This window comes from Dipodomys ordii, unplaced genomic scaffold (assembly GCF_000151885.1).
Source record: "Dipodomys ordii isolate 6190 unplaced genomic scaffold, Dord_2.0 Scaffold82, whole genome shotgun sequence".
Classification (NCBI taxonomy): domain Eukaryota; kingdom Metazoa; phylum Chordata; class Mammalia; order Rodentia; family Heteromyidae; genus Dipodomys; species Dipodomys ordii.
The window spans coordinates 1,554,562-1,569,825 of record NW_012267298.1 but is presented as its reverse complement, the minus strand read 5'-3'; positions in this window follow the sequence as shown (position 1 = coordinate 1,569,825).

The window sequence follows — 15,264 nt, the reverse complement described above, 5'->3', positions numbered from 1 at the left end:
TAAGAATAGGTACTGAAGGCTTAGTAGACCCAGATGAATCATGCTGGCCTTACCTCTAACATTTTAATGATCCTGGTTACCAAGTCCTACCTGTCTAGCCTTCCATGCTTTGCTATCAAGCAAGATGTTATTATAAGACTCATGAAAGGATCAAAGGAAATTATTAGCATACACGACTAAGTATTAATTGTTATCTTAATGTTAACAACTATTCTTTTTACACAAGAGAGAGAGGAAGAAGTTTATTACTACACATGAATAAAAGTCAAAATCATGACCTGGAGAAATTCTTAAAGAAAAGTGGAACCTAGAAATTTGGAAGGACAACAAGGGAAGATAAAATATGGTACAGGAGAAAGACTTCAAACCTTTAGAAAAATAGACTCTAAAAATAAACTCGGCCAATACAATTGGATTGGAACAACTGTTGCCCAAGCCAGATAGGACCAGGCTCTAAAGTGACTCATACCCAACTTTGGAATGACTTGGGACAATTTATATAAATTCTCTCTGCCTGAAGCCTTTCATCCCAAAGCCATACAGAAAGTCCTGAGGTTGACTAGTGTCCTAGGGGTCAGCTAAGGACAGAGGGCAACGATCCACTTGGCCATTGGTTTCCTAAAAGGATGACTGCATCCCCAGACTTTGTGGGTCTCTGCATGCACACTAGCTGCCATATACAATGAGAACAGGATTCATTTGCATTGTACTCATTTGCATTCCTGCATTTGCATCCCCTTCATTTGCATTTCCCTTATTTGCATTGCACTTGCAGGTGTTTGGCAGTCTACCTCTACCCAATGGAAGGTGAAGAAGACAGAAACCAATGTTTCAGGGTGCTTCTAAAACGTCAGTGAATTCCATACTTGTTATACACTTTACCGAACTTCTAAAAGGCTGAGGTAAACATTATCCATAGTCACAATTCTAGCAGAGGATAAAAGTGTGCTTTGAACCAAGACTATCTTCCCAGACCTGTTTGTTCTAATGGCTCTGTAATGTACGGCCTAGAATGATATATTCTACTGACACAAAACCTGCCAACAAGAGCTGTTAGGATGTACCTGTAATTTCACATTCCTATAACTTCCCCATAAGAAGTAATCATAGAGATGGGGGAAAGCCCCGTTGCCTTCCACTTCCTTCTTCTGGGTGCCTGTGTTCCCTGTGCTTGGCCCTGTTGGCAGCTCCACTGCGAGCAGGTGATTTGGAGTGATTGTTCCATTGGAGGGATGGGCTGCCTTTGGGCTTCCAGGGAGCAACCAGAAAGCCACACTCTCCGTTAAAATGGTTACCTCAAAATAGAAAGAGAATGAAAGGGGTGGGAGACATCCTATCTATCCCACGGGCTTTGTATCACAAGTGGAAAGGTGACAAAACTTGGCCTCAGCTCGCTCACAACTTAAACCCCTATTGTGTTCCTTTTGGTTTGTCTGGTCAGCACAAAGCCAGTGTCTTTCTTCTTGAGTCTCACTCTCATCAAAACACCATTGTGATAATGTTGCTATGGGGCTGAACTGAAATCAGGAGTATGAAAGGGCTCCCACTTTCAACTGTTTAGCTTGTTGAAATCATCCACCTGGCACACAGTAGGGAATGAATTAAAGCGAATTAAAATATGTGCCTGCAGAGGACTTCTCTGTCATCCAGTACCAGGAGGTAAGGACTTGGGAGCCCCGTTCTTATCTCTAACTCGGCTGCGTTGCTCTGATCCTCAGGCCTTGTTCAAAAAATGGTGCTATTAGTGTTTCCTCTGGTTTCCTATGAACGATGGGTACTAAAAAGCAGCCTCTTGGGGTTGTCTTTTACATCTGAAATTTTCTAACAATATGAGAAACTTTTAACTACAGTGAGTTAGCAGTCCTTTATAATCAAAAATCAAATTGTTTTTTTTTAAATCACAATGATTTTGACATTGCATTGATTTGCATTTGCTCTCTGTCTTGCTCAAATAACCGGGGCATAGTAGACTGATCAGTCTCTTCTCAAGACTATGCCTGTAATACAAATAAGAAACACTAGGTGGAGGCATCTAGAACCACAGAAAATACATCCAGAAACCTCTTAGGTCAAATTCACTTTATTAAGAAGAATACATCTCAAAAATAAAGACTGTGTGCCCATTAATGCAGATCAGTCCTACATTAATCAGTCCCAGTCTTCAAGCTTCTAGGAAGATAGATATTTGTTTCTCTATTTTCTGACTCAACAAAATTACATTACTATTTCTTTTTTAAAAACCTGTAATTTAGGGACTAGGTTTCCCCATTACACATTGATTTACTGATCCTGAATATTCCCATGAATTGCATCTCAAAATTAATTTGAGATACCCCAGAAATACCGGTAAAGAGAGCTGACTTGAAGCTAAGCCGGAGGGCTCAAGCCTGTCTAAAATCTTAGCTTCTCAAAAGGCTGAGATCTGAGGACTTGGGTTCAAAGCCAGCTTGGGGAGGAAAGTCTATGAGATTTCAATCAACCACCAAAAAAGTTGCAAGTGGAGCTGTTGCTCAAGTGGTAGAGCATTAGCCTTGAGCACAAAGTCAACACCCAGGCTCTGAGTTCACAAAACAAGAGAGAAAGAGAGGGAGAGAGAGACCTGACTCAAACAACCACTATTTAACAAATATTAGGCATCAAAAAACACTTAGTAAACATACATAGCACAAACATAGCACATCCTATGCTTTTAAAAAATAATCCCCATTTAACAAAGCAGTTAGTGAACAGAATGCCTCTGGCTCAGTGTCATCCCTTTCCACACTCTCTCTCCCCTTCAACCAGCCCTTTCCTTTACTTGTCTTAACTTTGTCATACATACAATGAATTCTTCTCCCTTTTTCCCCTTCTTCCCTGCATTCATCCACCCTCTCCCCTTGTTCCACTGCCCATCTTGGATGTACTTCTTTTCCTAGTACTTGTTTTGCTGGCCTTTGATATTTTTTGTTCTAAGGAATTACATTATTTGAGTTCTCCCTAGAGTCTACATATTTCAGTTAATACCTTTGTGACCACTTGCATGCCACGCAATATGTTTACTTACAGATTTATAGACAAATTCTAGCTACCACAAATGAAGGAAAAGCCTATTCTATGCTTATTCTTCCTGCCTACTTACCTGATTCTCTCTCTCTCTTTCTCTGCCTCTCTCTGTATATATATATATTACACACATATATGTATATATATATATATATATATATATATATCCTTAGTATCCTAGTCCCTATGCATAATGGATAATAGTCTACAACAAAAGTTCTGCACACATTAAATAATACTTATTAGAGAAATAATTGTTATAAAGAAAGCAATAGCAAAGGATGGGGGAACCACAGGGAAGGGTGATGAAGTCTAAGAGTTCAGCCAGAGTAAGTGCTCCCCCCTGAGAGGGGACGCCTGGGCCCGTGCTCTGTGGGGCTGGCATTCAGGGATAAACAAGAACACACATGCAGCTATATGGCAAGGAAGAGCTCGGAGTGTTTTAGAGAATTTATAATGCTAGCATGATTGAATTATCGGAGGCATGCTATAGTGAATCCACAGTGGGGGCTATTTGGGGAGACGGGCAGGGGTCAAGTCATGAAGGGGTGCTTCTGGATGCTTTTGAGCAAAGGGGTGAAACAGTTTATGTCTTATAGTGATCACTCATTGCTGCCATTGACAGAGATTGGGCTAATTTCAGTAACTATAGAAGAGCACATGAGCTCTCTCTACACTCTCCCTTGCCCATCTGTGTGTGTGTGTGTGTGTGTGTGTGTGTGTGTGTGTGTGCGCGCGCACATGTACATACACATGGACATGACTCAAGGAATAGATTGCTTGAACCCAAGACAGCAGCATATAACATTTTTAAACAAAGGCCGTTGGGGAAAGCTTAACACAGGGACCAGACAAAGCAGACAAAGGAGCCACAAGAGGGGTTTCATAGTCCCTTGGGGGGACATAACGGGGTGGAGTGGGGTCATGGGAATGGAAAGTGGGTACAGAAACTTGCACACACACACAGGCTTGCTGCCCCTACAGAGCAAAGCACTCTGTGGAAGATCTCTATGAAAATCCTGAAAGGAGGAAACCACAGAACACATGCACCAACCTGCTTTCCATTAGCGAAACCCAACCAGGCTAGGCAGCTGTTTTTGGTGTAAGTTACTCATATCAGCCAGCCAAGGAATAGGACAGAATGAGAAAGGTAAAGAATGGTCTCAATGTTAAAATATGTCACCCAGAAAGTGACCATAGGAGTGGAACAGATGAAGCGATCTTGCACATTGGCATGGCTGGGGAGGCACTGCCATGCTGTAGATGGAGCCTGAAAAAGGGGAAAATAGTTCAACGATGAGCCGGAGGCTTCCGATGGGAGTTCTGGAGCAAGGAACTGAGATGTGGTTGACTTTCTAAGGAGAAGCTCATGACTCATATGTATTTTTGGTGGAAGGTGTTTAAACCTCAGCCAGTGGCCAAGTCAAGTGGGCAGGTGGATCAACTAGACCCTATCTCAAAAGACTCAACTCAGACGGCTGTAGAGATAAACTTGAGATGTGTCAGCACATGCCACAGTGGTGCTTACTAAGATGAGAATGGCTTTTATCTGGGAAGGGTACTTCAGAGAAAGGAGGATGAAGGCCTATTTGCTGGCTTCCGAGATCAGATAGAACCTGGGAGATGGCGCAGGTGCAACTGGATTGCGGTTGAAAGGAAAGCAGGAATGCATGAGATCAGGAGCAGGAAGCCACGAGCGTGTTGCAGGGAGGAGGTCGGTGCTCAGCGAGGAGACACAACTGAAATGGCTTCAAGGCTAGCTGATCCTTCAAGACTCATTTCACTAAATAAGGAGAACAGAAGCCAGATCCAAAAAGAGCCTGGGATGCAGGTTTTATTATGTCTTAAAAAAAAACACCAAAAGACACAAATGGAAAATGAAATGATAATGCTGAGACGAACTAAATAACACTTTAATTTAGTGACTAAGTATCTGATTCCAAAAGTCCACGCTCTTTCCATTGTGCTGATTCATCCCCCACCTCCGTGATTCACACTGCATAGGGAAGAGGTTAGGAAAGGAACTTTCCAGTGAGCATCTGATTGTCAGGTTTGACCTTCTCTCAGGCAAAAGATGAGGAAGACTTCTCCTCCCCAGGGTGGGGGTGGGGGGTAAAAATACCATAACATAAATGGCAATATATTAATCCTGAGCCCATTTACAGGGAGGTGTTCAGTGGGCCCATTGGCATTCACAGCTCTGAGCTTCGAATATCACTTGTACAGCAAGCTGCTTAGCCCTGCAGAGAACAAGTCGCAGCAGGCCTTCTTGGGTTGCAAATGTATCCACTGTGCTTGCCAATTAACTCTTTCCCACATCGCTTTTATGTAACCAGCCAGGAAGCTTTGCTGAGACAGCACGATCCCACTGGCAAACAGCACTGGCCTGGTGGCCTGGAAAGATGATGTGGTAGAAATGGTGGTAGTGGTGGTAGTGGTGTGGTGGTGGTGGTGGTTGTACCTGAGCAGAGGAACCACAGCCTAGAGCAGTTGTCATCAGCAAGGCAGAACCCCGGGAGGCCCTGCGTTCTCTAAAGGAAACGTCGAGGTGTTCAGTGCTTCCTCTCAGACGATGGCATCAGGAAGACCTTGCTCTTTGCTCTGAAGAGCTTTCCATCGAAGTCATCCTGAGCATGCTTCCAGGAACTACGGGGTGGCCTTTCCAAACACGTTCTCCACTCACCTCCATTCATTTGTGATGTCACAACCTCAGTTTCTTGAGTGATGGGTAGTTTGGGGTACCAGAGCCACTAGAACCAGGATGTCCCCAGGTGAAGTCACAGGGTTCTCTGGGAGTTCTCTGCTTGCATGCCTATCTCAAAGTGTTTGAAATGACTGACTGACCTTCATAGCACAGGTCTCCTTTTATCTTCTTCCTTTCTACTTCTCTTCCTCACTGGTGTGTGTGTGTGTGTGTGTGTGTGTGTGTGTGTGTGTGTGTGTGTTAGATCATCCTCCTTCACATGTTGAAAGGCTTTCCTGGGGCATTTATATCTTCTCTACTGACATCAAATGATTATAACACATCACTCCATCCCATCCCATAACCATGACATAACACACTGAGTGCTCTTCCCTTGGTGTACTAGTGCTCTGACAGTTCAGGCTGACCTAAGAATGGCAAAATCTAGGCAGAGAACTGAAGCACCTGTTGCTGGAAATTGGGCTGGTGTACAAAGAGAAGGGCTTGGAGAAGCATTTCTGGAAACACGTGCTCAAAGACCCAGTGTATGCTAGTCGCAGTCTGCTAAAAGCAGTCCGCGTCATGACCTACCTGGGGTGGGGATTTGCTTGCTTGTACACATGAATGCTCTGACAGATTATGCAAAATGGGGGGAAGTTGTTTACATTTTCTAGGAAAAAATCTGCTAACATTTGCTTATCAGATATTCCCAAAGATCTGTCATTTCCCAAAGAGAAAAGAGCCACCTATCAGATTCCAGACTTGTCTCACGCGTATTCCTCCATTCAAAAACATTATTGCGTGAGCTGTAGAGGAGGATATATGCAGGCTGCACGCTCCACATTCTCTCAGCAACATCCTGAGATTGTGCCCGTGGATGAGTGCCAAGCTTACATAGAGAAAGAGTCATCACCCCAGCACATACCTACCGCACACGCATAAGGTCCTGTTGATCATCTCTCTGTCTGAGTGTGGTGGAAAGGTAACGGACCAAATACAGAAGGGGAAGGCTTTGGCATCCTAGCTGGGAGAGGTCAATAGGAGGAGCTTACCTGTATTTTTCATTTAGATTCTTAAAGTAGTCGGACACACAATCGCACTGGAGGAGGTGGATGAGAGAGTGAGGGGCATTGACTTTGGGCCTTGTGAATAGTTCTACAAAGGCCATTGGAAGTCAATGTCCTGGGGAGACTATTCTTAGCAGGCCAGTTGCATTGGGACTGGACCCCCTGAAGGCATCTAGGACCCTGTGACAACAGAAACAGATGAAAGGTCAAAGGCCAGAAATAAGGAGATGCTTCCAATGTATTGCCAAGCATTTTCCTTGATGCGGAGAGGCGGGGCTGGCAGAAATTGCTCTCCTGACATTTGCCTTCAGGATGCCAAATCATTGTGTGCTTTGCTGACGCGATTTCAATCATCAACATATGATGACGCATTAAAAATGTCCCTGCTCTGGTATGTTGAGAAGAGAGTCACCAAGAGAGATGAAAATAAAAATCCCAGCCTCACAGATCTCCAAGCTAGAAATAGTTTCAAAGACGTTCTTAGAAGCCTTGGGAGAACCTGGAAAATATCTGGGTTTTATTTCCCACAAGAGCTGGGTGCAAATTCTGACTTGCTCCTTGTTAGCTTGAATGGTTCTACACCTCAGCATCCTCATTCAGAAACCAAATCTGTATTAGGAGATACACACATGCATGCGTGATATAAATGTGTGTGTGTGTGTGTGTGTTTGAGAGCATGTATGTAATCAGTGAACAAATGTGAAGGCAATCACAGAGATCTGGCCAGCTTTTAGTTTGAGACTTTTGTAGATGACTAAGAATAGTAGGATTTGAACTAAGTGCCTGGCCCATGTCTATTAATAAGCAAAATAGAAGAGGGTTCAACAAACTATGACCCCCAGGCAAAGTCTAGGCCACCCGCCTGGCTTTACAAATGAGGTTTTGTTGGATGGCAGCCATGCCCCTTCATTTAGCTTCTTCTGTACTATGGCAACAGAGCTGATTAATTGTGACTGGCAGTGACCAGAGGGAACACAAGCTAAAATCTTTGCTATCTGGTTTGATAGGAAAATAGGAAATCCACATCATGAGCTTGTGCTCTTTGCATGTTTTCTTGTTTGCATATTCTGAAGTAAAGAGTATTTTAGACCAGCCCTGGTGGCTCACGCCTGTGATCCTAGCTACTCAAGAGTCTGAGATCTGAGGATTACGGTTCCAAGGTAGCTCAGGCTACCAGCAAAAAGCTACAAGAGGAGGTGTGTAGCCACAAGGGGAGAAAGCTATGGTAGTGCCCGAGTCCCTGAGTTCAAGCCCCAGTACTGGCATAAAAGAATTTTCAAAGCAGTGAGACAGATGACCAGGATCGATCTTGAGGAGCCTTGAACTTGGGTCACTTTTTCCCTGTCTTGTTCTGTCTTCACTCTGCATGTCCGATCAGCCCTCACAGGAAGCCCCCAGCCTTCTTTGTCCTCTGGTAGAGGAATCAGGGCTGAGCTGCTCACTCAGAACGCGTGATTCTTCTGCAACAAAGGTATGTGCAGTGTAGAGCCCTAGACTGCCTGTCCAGAGTATCCATTTTATAGAAAAGAATATGAAGTTCTACTTTATTTTTACTAAAACAAATAGGGAGTTTTTTAGGATGAAGTGCAGAACTTCAAAGAAATTCCTAACATCTGAATACCCTAACATCCTCTCCTGATGAAGCAGACTTGCCTGACTCTGTCTTGAGATTTTTAGAAGGGACATTTGGCAGGTGTTTTCTGGACTTTTTTTCCCCCTTGGAACCTGATACTTTAGAGTCCTACAGACCCACATTTGAGTCTTTGATCCTTCATTCACTGGCTGTATGCCTTAATAGCTCTAAGTCTTGCACTGTGTCTTACTTCAAAATCTGAAGGGAGGCTGGATAGCTTTCTGGAGGAGACAATGAAGCGATGCAATGTAAATGGATGCTTCTCCAACATGGCTGAGCAGGAAACCCTCTTTCTGGCCTGTCTGAATGCTTAAGCTCCTTCCCCAGACCAAGTAACACAGCAAGATAGAGAGGGAGAAACGGACAGCACTGGTATGTGTAAAGGTTCTCAGAAAGGCCCCATGAGTTCAGCGGTGCAAACAGGTACTGACTCAGACCTGGCCACCAATAAGTAGCAGCTTACAGAGAGGTGGGCATACGCCAGGGTGGCCAACCCCACAGCAAGCTCTGACTTACCCCCTGTGACACACAGCTCTGGGATAAAGTGTCACTCCACTCCCATAATGTATTTGCACTGCAGAATCTAATGGTGCTTAAATCACACCCCAGAGACAGCTGCTGGCTCCACCTGAAGCCGAGCCCACATCTAAGTTGCTGTTAGTGATGGGACAGCGGGGGTTGGACAGGTATGCGCATGTGTGCACAGCACTGCTTCCCTTCCTGCACCTGAAAAACATGCTCTGCTCAGGGGTACCTCCCCTCCCCCACCCCCCAGCAACTTTGTGTGATGTCCTGGAAACACTTTAGCGCTGGCCAGACTTGCCATGTGCTCCAGCTGCCTGGTGTGGACACAGAGGTGTGGACACGGTGCATGCATGCATGGATGCATGCATGTGTGTGTATGCATGCATGCATGTGTGAACTAAAGAGCTCCTTGAAGTCAGAGACCTGAATTCCCCAATGAAGAGCCTTCGCCAGTTGTTACCAAGGTAGTATTTGTAGAGAACGACCCCCAGGAATAAGAACGAGACTTGGCCGTGGCAAAAAGAAAGAAAAGAACATGGATGCAAGCATGCGCTACTGGTCTGGTGACAAGTGGGGGGGGGGCTTCATTCTTTCACAACGGTTGTGAGGCTGGGCACCATAGCCAGGGAAATGACCAAGGTAGGCACATTCTTCCAATGGCTCTAGTCCTCTTGTGACCTGTTCAACCTTACTAGCCTTACCCTTGTCTGACAATCCATCCTCAAGAGCTGAGCCAAAAGCCTCGAGGCAGCCAGAGAGGGCTGGTAGCAGGAAGAGCACCAGGCCCAAATACTGCTGAGGACACGGGGTCAGCGGGCCCCGGCGACGGGTTTGGGGAGGGGTGGGATCCCCAGTAGAGGTCCTGGGCTCTGTCCTAAACATTTCACAACCAGTGGATGCCCATGACACTGGCATCTTCCTGTCGTTAGACAGCTGGGAAGCTCGAGCTTAGAGATATCAGGTACCTTCTAGTGACCCAGTGGCACCGAACCCGAGATGACGCAGCCAGAAGGTTCTGCCCAGGTGTCATTTTCTCTTTTCTGGTTCTTGGGGTCCCAGTCTGTAAGCATTGCCTCCTCGGGGGACTGACATGAAGAGAAATGGGCAGAAATCACGAGGGGGCATGCAGAAGGAAAATCTTGACCTTTTAATGTATTGTTGTTTGTTTGTTTGTTCCCCCAGAATGCAAAGCAGAACTCCAGCAGTGTAACAGGCTGTCTCAGGTGGGAGAGGACAGGGCCAGGTTTCCCAATCCATCCATGACTTCAGAGATCAACGCCATCTTTCCTCCAGGTTCACAGCAACACCTCGGTCCCTGGGAAACAGAAGGGCTGTGGCTGGCTGGTTTGCCTTTGGATGGCCTAGAGGTATAAGAGCAGTAAATAAATAAATAAATAACTCAGTCCCCCCCCCCCAAAGTGAAGCAGCTTAGCCATTGAAAGAGCAACAGCAGCAATCCGCCTGGAGCAATTATGTGTTCCTTATTATTCCCGAGCTACTGTGTCGCAAATCACAGTTTCCATCCGCGGGCATGTTGCTGCAGAGGGCTCTGCCTTAAGTTCCCAGCTCTCCACCAGCTGACTGCTCCAGCCTGGCCCTGGGAGCGGCAAGCTGGTGGCTCATTAACTGCAATACCCACACACAGATTGCAGACTCAGCCGAGCAGATGCTGCTGCGTACTCAAGGAATTTCTCCCCCCGTTGAAATGACTTACAATGTACTTTTTTTTTTTTTTTTACTATCACACAACTCCAATTTTTCTCAAAGGGGAAGGGAAAAAAAAAACAATAACCGTGAAACCCTTGCAGATTTTCATGTAGACCTGCATTATGGCTCAGCCCAGATTGGGCACAGTTTCCACTTAACTGGTACAAACACAAACACACCCAGGCGCCCCTGGCTTTTAAACTGGGGATTGAAAGTGCCAGACCGGAGAGCGCTAGGGCTCTGCCGTGGTCGTGCTGCCATCATGTGGCGCAAGCTGGAACTGCACCGGGAATTGACTGCCACATTTGATTAAGGAACTTTGCCTCTTTTCCTTTCCTCCTTTCTTCTCTCTTTGTTTCCTTCTCCCCGTCGCCTTTTCTTAGGAAACAACTCCCACTTTTAAGTAGACTTGCTAGAGATAAGAAGGAAAGTGGAGCAGAAATAATCGAGGTAGGTTCTACTGGGTAATCCTTCCCCAAGCCCTGAACTTAATTAGGAAAGCAACGCAGCACATTCTGTTTATTTACTTTTAAATTTTACTTTATTGTAAAGATGCTGTACAGAAGGGTTACAGTTCACTGAGTAAGGTAATGGGTACATTTCTTGTCAAACATTGTTACCCCCTCCTTTGTTTTTCTCCTATCCCTTCCCTCCCCCACCTCCCCAACTCCTCCACCTGCCCCAGAAATTGTAAAGTTCCTTTCCCAACATAGTGTCTTATGAGTGTTGTTATTGCAATGGATCGTCCTGTGTCCTTGGTTCCTTTGTTAAGGTATCATAGGTGAGTTCCACGCTAAAGTTAGCAGCCTATATTTAAGAAGGGCTGGTTTCTACAGAACTTCACAGGCTGGGCCTAAAGGGGTCATACGACAAACAATTATATTACAAATAAACAAAGGCTTTAGAACTCCACTCCCCTTCACTGTTCTGTTGTCTTTGAGTTCTAACATGGAGGTTAAGAATCTGCACTCTGGGGACCGAAGCCTTGGGGGTGTAAATTAAGTGGTTAGTGCTCTCTCACATTAGTAGTATGTCTTCTTCATGGGGATCCTTTACATTCAGAACCTTTAAAAATATTAACATCATACCTAAATATAATTGGAACTGCTCATTTCCTTTTTCTTTTACAGATTCTAGATATCCTACCTGACTTAGGACTGTCTCTTGAGCTTCAACATATGAAAGTGGGCCTCTGTGCTTCTCAGGATTGGATGCAGGCCTCAGGCTTGCTATTGAACCATGTCCTAGTCCTTTGGATTTAACTCGGATGTTGAGGTAGAGTCTTGTCACCTATGCCTCAGCTCACTTCCAACCTGCAGTCCTCTTGGTTTGCCTGTTGAGTAACTGAATTCATTATATTTAGCTCATGTGAACTTTTTTTAACCTTTCTTCTCAACATAAGCTAACTTCATTTTCACCTAAATGTGGAGTTGTCTTTACACCCTATTTTTTTTCTTTCAGTATAAAAAGGGTAATCTAGCTGGGCACTGGTGGCTCGTGCCTGTAATCCTAGCTCATCCTAGAAGGATGGGACCTGAGGATCATGGTTCAAAGCCAGCCCAAGCAGGAAAGGCAGTGAAACTTTTATCTCCAATAAACCACTCAGAAAACCGCAAGTGGCGCTGTGGCTCAAGTGGTAGAGAGCTAGCCTTGAGCTGAAGAGCTGAGGGACAGAGCTCAGGCCCACAGTTCAAGCCCCACTACTGACCAAAATAACTAACTAACTAAATAAATAAATAAATAAATGGGTAATCTAGTGTTTTGTGTATCATGGAGAACCTCTCATTCAGATACTAAATGTAGATGGATCCTATCCATTTTGCTCGAGTGTGTAGACCATAGCACTATACTGTTCCTGTCTGGTAGATCATCTCTTTCTTTTACGAAATACATTTATCCATTCTGGAAATTTAACTTGTCTGCACTCTGAGCATGCATTGTCTGAATTATCCTAATGAGCATGCATTACTTAAAGGATTCAATTCTGTGTCTTGTGCAGGACCTAGCTTGATTTTCTAGATACAAGGTGAAAGGGGACCACCTCATTTCATTCTTCTTTCCTTGGAAAAGACCAAGTGTGCTCCCCCGACTTTCTCCACCTACGAATGGGCATGTGGCTCAGACTGAAGTTACCAGGTAGGATAAGTGGCTGCTAGGACTTCATCTCAGTTGGGGAGCAGTTACTCAAGGGTGATATGAGTTGGGTGGAGATTCCAGAAAGTACCTGCTATGTCCCTTAACTCTAATTCCATTCAAACACCATCCATTGATTGCTCGTCATGTGCCAAAGCTTGGAACTCTCATAATCAGTCAATCAATCAGATATCTCCTTTGCATTCTAAGATCTAGAAGGGATAGATATAGGTGGAAATAAAGTAAATGCTTTATTAGGCAACAGCAACAAGAAGCAAAGCAGGGGCCTTGGAAGAGCAGAGGGGGGCCTCAAGGGAAGAGCAGACAATGTCGCTCTGATAAGCCAAGGCTGCACTCAGAGCGGAGGATGCTGGGTAAGGGTGCGCTTGCTACCTCCGTAGTAGTGAGGCAGATGGTTATTTACTCGTGTGCGTGTATATGCGCTCATGATCGCAGGTGTGTGTGTTGGCCTGGTCCCTCCCAACAGCAAACCATCTAGAAGGCACGGAGACCAGGCAGACTAGGGAAGAAGCAAGAGGTAGAAAGGCCCGAGGGAGGAAGACATCCTACTTTTCTTCCTCTCCCATCCTCAAGCTCCAACCTGGACAAATATGTCAAGCAGGATTCGCACAGAGACAAGGTGCTTACTGGCCCAGGAAACTGGAGCTTGTGCCTGGAATAAAGACGCTGCTTCCTGTTCAGCCACTTCTCCGCCTCTCCCTGGTCACACAAGCGTGGCTTGTTTGAAAGTTTATCCCCACGGGAGGCTTTGAGGAAGGGCCCTGACATGGCCGTAGATCCTGTGTTATGCTTCGGCTGTTTCTGGATGTTTGTCTGTTCACACGGATGAAGTCATGAAGATCACAATCTTAGGCAAGATGATATTGTCTGTGGTGATTATTGTTCTTGGAAATAGGAGAGCTGGGGAGGAGAGAATGTGAGAACTGGTAGGGACCAGGGCAGCTCTCCAAGGCTCCGCTACATTTAACCCTTGAGGGAAACAAGGCCCAGAGAGGGGATGTACCCGACCAAGTCCCCACAGCCAGTTCAGACACAGCACAGGACCCAACCTCAAACTGTTGGCCATCACATCTTAATACAGTCAAGTGGTTCCATCATATCTTCATGTAATTGAATAGGGGCTGTCATTGCACCCATCATTCTCCTTCTTCTGAACAGCAAGGTTGGGATTCTTTACAACATCCTCTTGTGTGGGAAAGTTGGCAAACATCAACATTTATTCAAGACAGTGAAATGTTTCCCAAGAACAATCCACAATAGCGAGAGAATTCTCCACTCCATGAGAGAGTCTTAAAGCAGAAGAAGGATTATTCGGTGAGACACGGGGTGACATGAAGATATTGCCCTAAATGTTTTGCTCCCCTCTTCCCCATAAAGGACCCCCAAAGCCATCTGATTGGAGAGTCGGGGACACAGCACAGGGCTTACAAAGCCCACCCCTGGGCTTCACCAAGCCATCAATGCATCAGTCATTGTATACCCTCTCCTTGATTGCTTGTGGTGCATTCCACTGGACATTCTTTTATTTTAATAAGTTTTTTATTGTAAAAATACTGTACAGGGGGATTACAGTTACATGAGCAAGGTCATGAGTACATCTCCTATCCAACATTGTTACCTCCTCCTTTGTTTTTCCCTTACCATCCCCTTCCTCCCCACCTCCACAACTACACTCCCCCTTCCCCCCTCCTCCCCTCCCCGCATAAATTGTAAAGTTCGTTTTCAACATAGTGTCTGTACATCTCATTGTTACAATGGGTCAACCTGTACCCTTATTTAAGCATTTTGTTTTTCCCTTCCCCTCCCCAAGTTAGAGCAGAAAAGGTAAGAAGCTATGTACATATGACCAGATTAGATGATGTGAAGTGAAATGAACCCCAAGATAGGGACACAGTGGTTTTTTTTCTTTCTTAGTATTGTTTCTAATGTATTTATAATGTATCATGTGATTTTTTTTGTTTTTTGTGTTCCCCCAACCCACAGTATAACCCGTTTTCACTGTATTTGATGTCAGTGCCATTGGACATTCTTTATGGGACAGTACAGCAGTCTGAAGCCATCCAAAGAGGGAGATTTGTCTCCATTTAGCTCTGAACAAGTGGAGGCAGCCTCTGCCTAGGATGAAAGGAGCCAAAGATGTGACTTTGCTGATGTTGGCTTCCTCCAGTCACTAAACGATTGATGCGCCTCTAGACTAGGGAACTTAGGTCTTCTCTGAGACCACCCCCATCTTAAGCTGTTCCTCATGCAGATCATTTGAGAACCACAGCAGCATTAGGCTTGGAAGGCATTTTGAGAAAAAAACAAAAGCCCTAGAGTGAATAGTGATGTCAATCTCAAATACTACTGCATGATGGTGCTCCTCCTCCTCCTCCTCCTCCTCCTCCTCCTCTTCTTCTTCTTCTTCTTCTTCTTCTTCTTCTTCTTCTTCTTCTTCTTCTTCTCCTCCTCCT